This window comes from Populus trichocarpa, chromosome 16 (assembly GCF_000002775.5).
Source record: "Populus trichocarpa isolate Nisqually-1 chromosome 16, P.trichocarpa_v4.1, whole genome shotgun sequence".
NCBI lineage: Eukaryota > Viridiplantae > Streptophyta > Magnoliopsida > Malpighiales > Salicaceae > Populus > Populus trichocarpa.
Window position 1 is genome coordinate 13332708 of NC_037300.2, and position 12155 is coordinate 13344862.

General features: G+C 28.6%; 1 long non-coding RNA gene across 1 annotated transcript; it reads right to left on the reverse strand.

Moving 5' to 3' along the window:
- Window positions 1-355: 355 nt before the first annotated feature.
- LOC18106347 (uncharacterized) lies at window positions 356-3530 on the reverse strand. Its single transcript, XR_002978364.2, has 2 exons — window positions 1840-3530; window positions 356-1540 (listed from the first exon to the last, which is right to left on the reverse strand). It is a non-coding gene; the product is annotated as an uncharacterized LOC18106347 (long non-coding RNA).
- Window positions 3531-12155: the final 8625 nt, after the last annotated feature.

The window sequence follows — 12155 nt, forward strand, 5'->3', positions numbered from 1 at the left end:
AAAAACATCACTTCCCACACTTTTTAAAATTAAAGCTATTACACCTTTAAACTACATTTATAAAAATCACATTTCACTCTACAAAATTAAAGCTCTAATAAAAAAATTAGAGTTTCTGATATAATGGCAAAATTGTAATTATAAAGTGTCATTATATATACTGTATAGATATAACATGTATGTGTTTCGGATCGGGTATGGTTTATAAAATATATTTTTTTGGATTTTATCCAAATACTAACCAAAACCAATTTTTGCCAAAAAAAAAAAAAAAACCTACCTTGTACCGTTGCCATCTCTAACTACACCACTATAATTCGAAACACAGAATAATGGCTTTCTATGAGATTGAGTGTACTGGTAAAGCTAACATGAAATATGATAATTTTGTTGTTGACAGTATTTCAGGTGCCAGATTAATAGATTGTCCTTGATCACTGTTCATATACTACAATGCAACTCTACAAGCTTGGAAAGAAATAGAGCAAATTTCGTTTCATTTAGACTCTTCCCTGCAACTATGGCAGACTTGCAAGAGATTTGTGAACAATAAACAGTTGGTAGTGAGGACAGAGTCTGACCCCAGTTGCTTAATATGTTCTTCTATCTTGGAGATCCTCTAATCAAATTCTATTGCGATGACAGTTCAAGAGTTCTGGCCACTTTCAGAAAAAAGGAAAAGCAGCCGTTGGAGGGTTATAGACTCGTTTAACTTCATAATATTTGATGAAGAAAGTACATGAGTGGACACTTAGTGAAATAAGAAATCAACAAACCTAACCCATCTATATAGTCTATATAATCCAAATGAAAATTCAGTCAATGAAAACCAAGAGTTTGGCATGCATTCACTATCCAGATTCAGCAAGTAAATTTAATAATAACAAATGCCTTATAAACCTAAACCATAAAAGACTTAGATTTGATCATGCAAAATACCCCAATGAAGAATATTGCAGGCACTGGGTGCTGGTTTACCAATTACTCTAGCAAATCATTCGCTGGCCTGCCGTTGGAAACAATGACATGTAAAGAAATGAGATGACAACACATCCATAATTGTGTCATTTCACCACCATTAATCAAATCCTAGCTTTAATTCCATGGAAACGAGGATTAGAAAGACCCATTTCAAAAGAAACAGCATTTTTGGTTTCTAGGATGAACTCATACCTTGGTCTGATCAACCTTGTAGATCGGAAAAGATCCCACTTTTAAGGCTACAATTTCTATTGTAAACAAGTGTTGATGAAGCGTGGCAATGCACGAATTCTGGAGCTAAAAAAGTTGTACAGGTAAAAGAAGCTGATCCAACCAAAAACTGTTGATCCAAACCAGTTGGAACTATTCCAATTTTTAGTATCATGACATGATACAAATAACAAAAAGTCATGTACGAGTTACCACCAACAGCTCTCTGCTAAGCTTCTGAGCAACTCAACGCAAGCATTTTGTTGGAGTTATATATTCTATCTATTAAAGTTCTTGTCTACAATAATTCACCTTAAAGACAAATGTACACGGTGGTAAATTTGAGACACTGCAAGAGATAAATCAAAAGAAATCAACGAACACATTGTAAGAACAGACCATAGGGTTGAATTTGAAAATTAATAATCAACATTAGTGAAAAAATAGAACAAAACACAAAGTATAGAAGCAAGTTGTTGCTTGTTTTAAAGTAGTTGGCCAATCAAAGCCAGTGACTCAAGTACTTAGGTTCCATTCAGAACAGTGAAGTTAAACGAGAGAGAAAGGCAAAACAGACTTGGCCAGAACACACCACAATAGTATGAACATACCCATCTTATGCAATGAACACATAAATTGAGAGAATACCTGGACTTGGATGTTGTTCCTTTAATATTTGGTGCATTTCTTGTAATTTGTAAAACCAGGTAAGGGCCAGGAAAGCATACTGGGTAGGCATGATTTCGTGTTCAGAACAGACAAGTTGCATGTGCCCCCACTGAAGGATACAATCAAATAATGGCCTCGTTGGTGCTCAAAATACACATGCATCCATCCACTACAGCAACTTAGCTTCTGAATAGAAACTTTGAAGTTGCAACTTGATGCTTCATCCATACCATGTCATTTGTATTTTTAAATTTTTGAGAATTCATAATTAGCTAGCTAATTGAAAGTTATTAACATCACGGCACACCACTGAGGCAACATTACTGAAAATTCAACAAATACAAACTCTATTCTTGGATCCACCACCCAAGAAGATAAACTCTCCTTAGCCTCAAAATTTTATTCATGGGTTCATCACTGACTTCAACCATTTCTGGGGGAAACATTAGTAAAAGAGGGTTAATCACTCAACATTAACTGAGTTTGAATTGTGTCTACCAAACTAAACAATGTAGTCTCTATAAAACCAAGTTCGATTCCAGAGTTAAGGAGAAGCGCTTTCCAATCTCTAACACCAGGAGACATCCTTACTAACCATTTTCTCAAGTAATTCAAGTGTTTTACAACTGAGGTCTCTATGGCATAAACCACAAATTATCTCATCAAATGTGAAACTCTGAGTGCATAAACCCTTATCCAAGCTTAATTTTATCTTATTTCATCTGATTCACAACATGCAAAGCATCCAAACCCATTTTTCCTTTCACTAAAAACCTAATAACATTACTATAATCCACCATTCTAGGAAAAAATCCTAACTTTCTCAATTCCTCTAAAAAACCCCATAACCTCGAATTTGGTTGCTTATTTCTGTTCACAAAGACATGACAATAACATAGAAGATATTTCTGCGTTTACAATAAACCCACCATTCACCATACAACTCAAGATCTCAATAGCAAAACCCACCTTTCTAATCCTACAGAGAGCAGCAATAAATACCTGAAAAGTCGATTCTTCCATTCGAGTATTCATAACTTGACTCTTCAACAAAATTTCGGGCACCAAGTTTAGACCTTTACTGCTTCTACAAACAACTGGCATCTAATCTTTGGAATTCTACAGAACAACTCAATTGCTTCTTGGTTTTTATCAGCAATTCCATAAAATTCTATAAGATAAGCAAAAATAGATTCAGGTGGTTCAAAGTTTTCAACTTTTTCAAGATGGTCAAGAACTGAAGGAATGTGATGGAATTGAAAGGTTTAAAAGAGGTTTTGAGAATAAAGTCATAGACTTTAGGGGTTGGTTCAACATTATAGATGCTATAGGAGTAATTAAGAGAAGAAAGAAGATGGGATTTACCGGGATTTTCTAGCAGTGGTGGTTTGTAGCTGACTGTTTAAGAGATTGCATGGCTTCTTGTTGGTTGAAAACTCTTTGCCATCTTGCCTTGTAAGGTGTGAATGGTCATTTCCTGTGTTTTCTTAGGAAGAAACCAGTACTCTTTTTAGGTGTATCTAACCATTCTTGTTGGGATTCTGAAGGAAGATCATCAGTTTGGGAGATGTAGTTACAGATTTCTGTTTATGGTATGGTACGGTCACTTCATCTTTGTTTTAAGTACTTCAGTTCAGTCAGATTCAAGGCTGCTTTCTCGTTGGAAAAACCATTCTACAGCCAGGTAAAAGAAGGCAATGGGCCATGACACATAGCCCTGTTCATTTCCACAAAAAGGTCTGTTGGGTGGTTAAATCTATATTTTATTTTAATTATATTTTTAAAAAATTTGATTAATTAATATATATTATAATTTTACATTAATCTCATTAAAAATATTTTCTTTAAACTTTAATTTAAAAAATATATGATTAAATGACCCAATTTATCTGCTGCTGTGAATTAACAGTAGACCCGATAATGAAGTTGGACTTAATGTTTAGGCACTGTAGTGGTTTTTTTTTAAAGTATTTTTTATTTGAAAATGTATTAAAATAATATTTATTTTTATTTTTAAAAAATTATTTTTAATATTAATATATTAAAATAATTTAAATTTTTAAAAAAAAATTTAAATAAAAAAATTTAAAATTTAATAAAACGTTATTTAGAACGTAGTTGTTGTTAGAATTGTATTTTAACTTTGATAAAATGACTAAAGATAATAACCGTTATGGGGTTCTAATTTCGATTTGGGCTTAGGATTTTTTTTTCTGTTATGATATTTTGGTATGGTTTGAAATTTAAACTTTCGTCATCTTATTTTATTTAAAATCAAATAATTCAATTTAGACCAAAAACATTTAACCTGACCAAAAAGCAACCGAACTCATTAAGCATTATTCTCTAGTCATGAGATAAGGATAATCTAATAAAAAACAAACCGAAAAAAATTATGAAACTTAATTCTCAATCAAACACAATATTAAATGATAAAGTTGGGAAAAAATATCAATTAAAAAAAATTGAATCAATTGGGTAAACTCGTCAAACTCGTGAACCGGGTCATGAGATGTGGACAACCCAATAAAAAGCAAACTCAATGTTGAAAGACCCGTGACTTGAGTCATAAAACTGAGATAACTTCTTACAAAAATAAAATAAAAAAATAACCTGATTTAACTAAGGTTAAAATGTCAACACTCGCAACTCTAATCATAAGACCAAGATATTACCATGGAAAACAAATCAAAATAGATTATGAAGTTTAATTTTCAATTGACCTAATGTTTAATGATAATACTGGAAAAAAAATCAATTAAAAAAAACATAAAAAACAACTTGAGTCAACTCGAGTTCACCTATTAAGCATTATTCATGGATCATGAGGTTAAAATAATCTAATAGAAAAAAAAACAAAACAAATCATGAAATATATTTTTTAATCAACTCAACATTAAAAGATGAAATTAAAAAATAAGTAATGAATTGAGTTAACTTATCAAACTTACAATTTGTATCATGAAAATAAGATAATCTAATAAAAAATAAATTTAATATTAAGGAATGAATTAAAAAAAATGATTAAATTTTTTTAAAAAATAAACAAAGTATTATTTCAATAAAAAGTGCTTTGAGTAGAGTGGGACACTAAAATCTCCTCTCGTTTGGGTTTTTTTTATTAATATTTAAAACTTATTTAGTAACTTCTTTAAATAATAACTTATTTTTGTAGAAAACACACGCAATGAATCCCCCAAAAATTATGTATAATTATCACCATGTTTTTCTTCACTATTTTATTCCAAGTTTGCTTCTTTTTTTTCTTACATATTGGTCCCCCATCCTAAAATTTTGGTTCCCCTCACAAGCATCCTCTCTCTGGATAAAAGTTTTGGTACGCATTACCAGTTTAATTTGATTGCCACAAGCTATATTTGAAAAGTATTCAATTTTTGAAAAATAGAAACAGTCTCAATGCGTATCGCTCAAGCATCTTGTCAATTTACTATTCAAGTTTCTTGCAATTATTCTTAAAAAAAAATCTATTATAAATTTTGGTGCTGCATAATATCTTTTATAATAAATTGGTTGTTTTTTAAAATATTTAAAAAAAACATTAAAAAAATATTTTTATTTTTTAAAAATTATTTTTAACATCAAAAAATATAAAAATAAAGTAATTTTAAATAAAAAAATTAAATTTTTATGAAGAAACGCATTTCCTAACTACCCAAATATATACGAGTGTGTTTGGTGTTGCGGTAGCTGTTGTGGTTGTGGTTTGAAAAAAATTGTTTTATAAAAACTACTTTTTAATTGAGGTTGATTTGAAAAAATAGGTGTTTGGTTAAAACTGTGGTTGAAATTGAGGTTGAACAAAAAGTAGTTTAATGTGTTTGGTTAAGAATGCTTTTGAAATTGAGGTTATAAAATAATTTAAAAATATATATATATATATTAATATTGATGGTTTTTAATTTAAATATTGTAAATTTAACTACTGCTATTACATCATGAAATAAATAATATTTTATATAAAATATTTTTTATTGTTCCATTAAATTATCTACAATTCTTTTATGTATGAAATACATTCGACAAGTATTACAGTCATTAACTAATGTTAAACACTAATTTTTTAAATAAAATATAATTAAAAATAAAAAAATAAAATATTTTATTTTATTTTACTGGGTCGGATAGGTTGGTAGTTATGTTTTAAAATATATTAAAATAATATTTTTTTTTTATTTTATAAAATTTATTTTTGATATTAATATATAAAAATTTAATTTAATTTAATTTTTATTTTTAAAAATAGCAAAATAATTATAATTTAACCATAATTCAAACATGGCCATAATCATCATTTATAAAAAGAAAGCTAGTGATGGCTTGGCATTGGCATAAATTATTTTATCCGGGCATAAATATATGGCACCCCATGCATTTTAATTTCTTACCATGTAGAGCTCGTAGAGACTGAGAACTTAATTATTTATGGAAACAAGCGGGACGCATGTGAAAGCAGCCTTCGGTTGCTTCTTCCAACCCTGCGTTGCAAACACAGAAAATAATAGGGCCCATGAACAGTAATTAGTAATTTTTTCTTTACCAAACATTTAAATCATGTGTTTTGCTTTAAACGCAATCTCTACCGCGTAAAAGCGTAATCAAACAGCCTCTTAAGTGCTGTAAAAGTAGAGATGGAGGAGTGAGGAGAGAGGGAATACGTTCCTCGTATTTTTGTTTTGAAAAGAACAAATTGTTTTTGTCTTCATCCATTAGTTGAATAAGTTACAAAAGTAAGAGAGAAATCGTTTGAGTCATAGTTTTTGTCTCTTTCTTTCGTAAGCTACTTTCTCTCTTCCTCGTACAGCAACTTTATTAGAGGATCCTCTCGCGGTCACCTTTCTTTTAATCAAATATTTTTAAATTTTTTTATATCTATCTATTACAAAACATTAGCCAATAGCTATGATATAAACATTTACTCAGTCGATTTCCTCATTTCCAATTAGAATTGTTTTCAAGATCTATCTATTGAAAAGTGAAGCTCAAAGTTTGGAGAGGAGCTTAAGAGTTACAATCTTATTGTTTTGCATATGGTTATAAAATTTAGCTTGGTTAAGGCTCGAATTATGAGTTAGATAAATTAATTTAAAATAATATAGTTTAAAGATTTTTAAAATAATATCATTTAAAAAAAATTAAATAAAATATAATGTGGATGAATTCAATTTAATTCAGTCAATTCTTATTTAGTTTGTCATGAGATTTAGCCTATAATATATTCCAGATCAATGAATTAATGAATCAACTAAGCTAGATTTATTAAAACTAATCTTAACATGCTTTGAACCCAAAATTTCAACAAAAATATCCATTAGTAATAAGAATCAAAACCATATAAAGCATTATTAAGAGTTCTATATTTTTTTTAAAAAAAAACAGAGAGAACTTACTTGAAAGGCTTTGGAAAGACAGTAATTATGGGAGGGGACATCCTTCCATCCTAACTATGAGATAGATACATAAAATGTGTTTGTTTACGCGGCTGCGGCTATGTTTTAATTAAACCACAGATTTAAGCCGTTTGATAAACATGAAAAAGAGATTTTCTGTTTATGGGTCCCACGTTACTTTTGCGTTCCAAACGCAGGAAAAGAAAAGCAAGGAATTCTTGTTTTTCGCGCACTGTTTATGCTAATTGCATTGTTCATTGAACAATGCAATTAGCATGAACAGTGTACATTGATACACTGTTCATGTGAACAGTGTAAGAGAATTGCACTGTTCACTTAAAACAATGAACAGTGCAATTCACTCGCACTGTTCACTTAATGAACAATTTTAGTTTTTTTGTCCAGTGTGTTGATTTTTTTAACAGTTTTTTTTTATAAAAAAACTAGTTTAGAGTGAATTAAATTCACTCGCACTGTAATATCAATTTTATACTTTATCACTGTATATAAATTCACTCGCATGAACAGTGTACATTGATACACTGTTCATGTGAACAGTGTAAGAGAATTGCACTGTTCACTTAAAACAATGAACAGTGCAATTCACTCGCACTGTTCACTTAATGAACAATTTTAGTTTTTTTGTCCAGTGTGTTGATTTTTTTAACAGTTTTTTTTTATAAAAAAACTAGTTTAGAGTGAATTAAATTCACTCGCACTGTGATGTGAACAATATTTTTTTTTCCGAAAAACTAGTATAGAGTGAATTAAATTCACTCGCACTGTAATATCAATTTTATACTTGATAATATTTTATCTAATTTTATTACACGCTCAAAAAATTATGGAAACTGTAGTTCTTATCGGATGAATTTTGTACATAATGGAATTATAGATAGTTTAATGGAATAATAAAAAATATTTTATATAAAATATTATTTATTTCATGATGTAATAATAGTAATTAATTCTACAATATTTAAATTTAAAACCATCAATATTAATATATATATTTTTACTTATTTTATAACCTCAATTTAAAAAGCATTATTAACCAAACACATTAAACTACTTTTTGTTCAACCTCAATTTCAACTACAGTTTTAACCAAACATATATAAATACCAAATCAACCTCAACTAAAAGCACTTTTTATAAAACAACTTTTTTCAAACCACAACCACAATAGCTACCACAATACCAAACGCTTTTGCGAGTTTGGAGGATTAACTCGAGTTTTATTTTTTATTTATTTTTCTCTCAATTTCATCATTCAACATTTGGTTGATTTTGAATTAGGGTTAATATTTTTTTTTTTTGCTTTTTATTAAGTTTTTCAGATCTCATTATCCAAGTCATGAGTTTGAAGGGTTAATCCGGGTTGACTCGAGTTTTTTTTTTTCATGCCCTTATTTTTAATTGATTTTTTTTTAAAAAAAAATTTCATCCTGCAACATTGGGTTAATTAGGAATTAAACTTCATAATTTGTTTTGATTTTTTTCTATGAGATTATTGTAGTCACATGATCCGGTTTGCAGGTTGGGCAGATTAACCTAGGTTGACTTAAGTTGTTTTTTCTAGGTTTTTTTAATTGATTTTTTTCAATTTCAACATTGGGTTGATTGAGAATTGAATTTCATAATTTGTTTTATATAGGGTTATCTTGGTTTAATGACTTGAGTCGATCTAATATATTTCTATCTCAATATTTTTTTAAAAAAATGTCTTGAAATTGTTTTTAGTCAAATTATATTTTTAATAGTTGTCCGAGTTTTTAAATACTTTTCCTACTAGAAAACATGATAGCAACACCTCAATATTTAATTTTACATTAAGAAAATTGATTTATTAATTCACAATATAATACAAGTCAATGATCTAGTATAAAAGCTATTAAACATCTAGCCTATCTGTAATTCTTAAATTTTAGATGTTTTATTCATGAAACAAAAAAGAAAATATATAGGATATCTTGTTAGACTAAATGCAAAAATTATAAGAAACTCTAGGGCCGTGTGGGCAATCCTCGGTAGCCTAAAACAATGTTTAATGTCTCATATTTCACTATATATTCGCTATGAAAACTTTTTCTTTTACTTTTTCATTTTAATTCTCAAGTTTTTTTTTTTTACCAATCGCATTCTTTTAGAGTCAAATTGAAGCCTAATTGCTAATTCTATAGAATAATATCCCGATATTCACTTAATCTTATTCATTAATTTTCTATTAACAAATCTTATAAATCTAATGCTAAGGAATTAAAGAGAAAACGTTTTAGGGTTTATAACCTAAAAAGGTGAACATTCAATTGATTCAAATTTTGATGAATATTCAAACATGAGTTTTTGGAAGATCTTCCAAATGAAAAAACTTTAAAGAAACTTTCTCTTTATATAAAAAGACCCAATACTGTCAAATTAAGAATTAAAATGCAGGAATATGTGGTCTCCACATTCCTTTTTATGTGTGTTTTTTTAGCAAGCACAAATTAATTAATATAATTGGAATGATTTGATTCCCTTAATTAGTTGATACTATTGAATTAAGACTCAATTTTGGAAATAAATGAATTAATTATATACGTGAAACTTTTCAATTATACCAATTAAAGATTTAATTGATATAATTGGAATAATTTAATTTCCGTTCTGTGCAATATGGAATTAGGAATTAAAATTGTACTTGATTAAGAAAATAAATCATTTATTCATACAGGTAAACTTTCCAATTATAGCAATCGACATAATTATTTCAGTAGCTAGCAGAATAAATAGCAATGCTCACTGCACCCTCTCCAATTATACCAATTCATGCAAAACAATGGCTTCGAAGAAAGTTATTATTCCTTTTGTTCTCATTGCAGTTCTCTTGCTATGCCAAGGTTTGTGTTTCTTATATATATATATATATATATATATATATATATATATATATATATATGAACTTTATTAAATTTGGTAGACAAATACTTTTATATATCATGCATCGCAGTTTGATAATTAATTTTATTTGTGTTTATTTTGTATTTTCAGATTATAAAAATAATGTGGCTGCACAATCTCAGTGCTGCACTGAGCATCCCGAGCTTGGAAAATGTCAGCCTGGTGTCGATGATAAAAGTCCAAATGGAAAATGCTGGCAATATTGCATGAACAATTGCGACGAAAACAAAGGAGGTTTCTGCAAACTAAATAACAATATGCATCATTGTCATTGTTATTGCTGATTTTGGTGTTATATCTATCAATAAATTGAGATACGGTTTAATTAATAAAGCTTGATTTCCTCTTCTCTTTCTCTATATATTAGACGTAATTTAAAAGTTCCTTAATTTCCTTTTGTGTGTGTGTGTGTGTGTGTGACTTCTATGTCATTAAGCAACATTAACATCATCATGCGCTCCGATACCAATATGTAAATTGAACTCCATGTCTTCTTAAGAAAGAGATTAAAATATTAATATATATATATATATATATATATATATATATACAAAATAGGTTAATCTCATGTGGTGTGGGGAAAGTTAGTACTTTCCCATGTCTTTTAGAGTATTAGTTAATTACTGCAACCTACCTATTTAAAACTTCTATATATCCTTGTGTTTTTTAGATTTAGTTAGATTAATCCGTCGTAGTTGCACCTATCTCCTCCTTTACGACGATAGATAAGAGCTCATAATACCTCCATCAATATTTATTCGGCTGCTTTGTTAGATTACCGCATCATTTGACCTTTTGGTATGCAACTAGATTTGTGGCATGCGCTCCACCATGGAGCCGACTAAATTTTTTTTTAAATGTAAAAATTAATGCTAAGAAATTTTTTTTTTATAAAAGTTGGGTTATTGATTCAATTGGTAATTTAAATAATATAAAAAAATATAACGACATTAAATAAACTGAAAAAGAAAATGACAATAAAAAAAGATAAAAAGAACCCGACTTGAATCCTTTCGAATTATTAAACAATCCAATATTGAAAGGCAAAATTAAAAAAAATTAATTTCAAAAAAGCAACAAAAAAAACCCAGTTAAACTAGGTTAACTCGCAAACTTTGCGCCCATGAGCATAAATTGAGATAATCTCATAAAAAGAAAAGCGGGGAAAAAGTTTGAAGATCAATTTCTAATAAATCAAATGAGAACATGATAATTCCATAGAAGACAAAAAGAAAAGAAAACGTTGGAGCTCAATTTCTAGCAAATAAAATGTTTAAAGATGAAAATAAAGAAAAAAATAATGAAAAAAAAGGTAAAAAAACTCGATACAAACCCACCTGGGTCAAGATGTAAAATCTCAGACCTAGTCGTGACACGAGAGTAACCACGTCTGAAAGCAAACTGAATAAAATCATGAAGCTCAATTATTGAACAACTCATTGTTGAATGACGAAAATGAAAAATATTTAATTAAAAAACAATAAAAACAAATATAAGTCAACTTAGGTGAACCCGTTAACCCTGTGATCATGGACACAAGATCAAGATAACCCAATAGAAAGAGAAAAAACAAGCAAACACTATTGAATCTCTTAAACTTAGTCTAATATCTAAAACTCACAACCTATGAAATCATTGATTGAAGTTCAATTAAGAAGCTTAATTCCCAACTAATTTAATTTTAAATGATGAAATCATAAAAAAAAAATATCAATTTAAAAAACTTGCCAAAGCAAAAAAAGATAGCAATAAAAAGAATGAGGATCAAATTTGATAGGAAAAAAAACCCAATGAGGATGAAACTGTAAAAAAATCTAAAAAATAATCTCAAACAAAACAAATAGCAATAAAAAAAATAAAGACTAAATTTGAAAGAATAAAAATAAAAGGGGGTGGAATTAAAAAAATATTTGTAATTTCATAAATTATTCAAAATAAAAAATA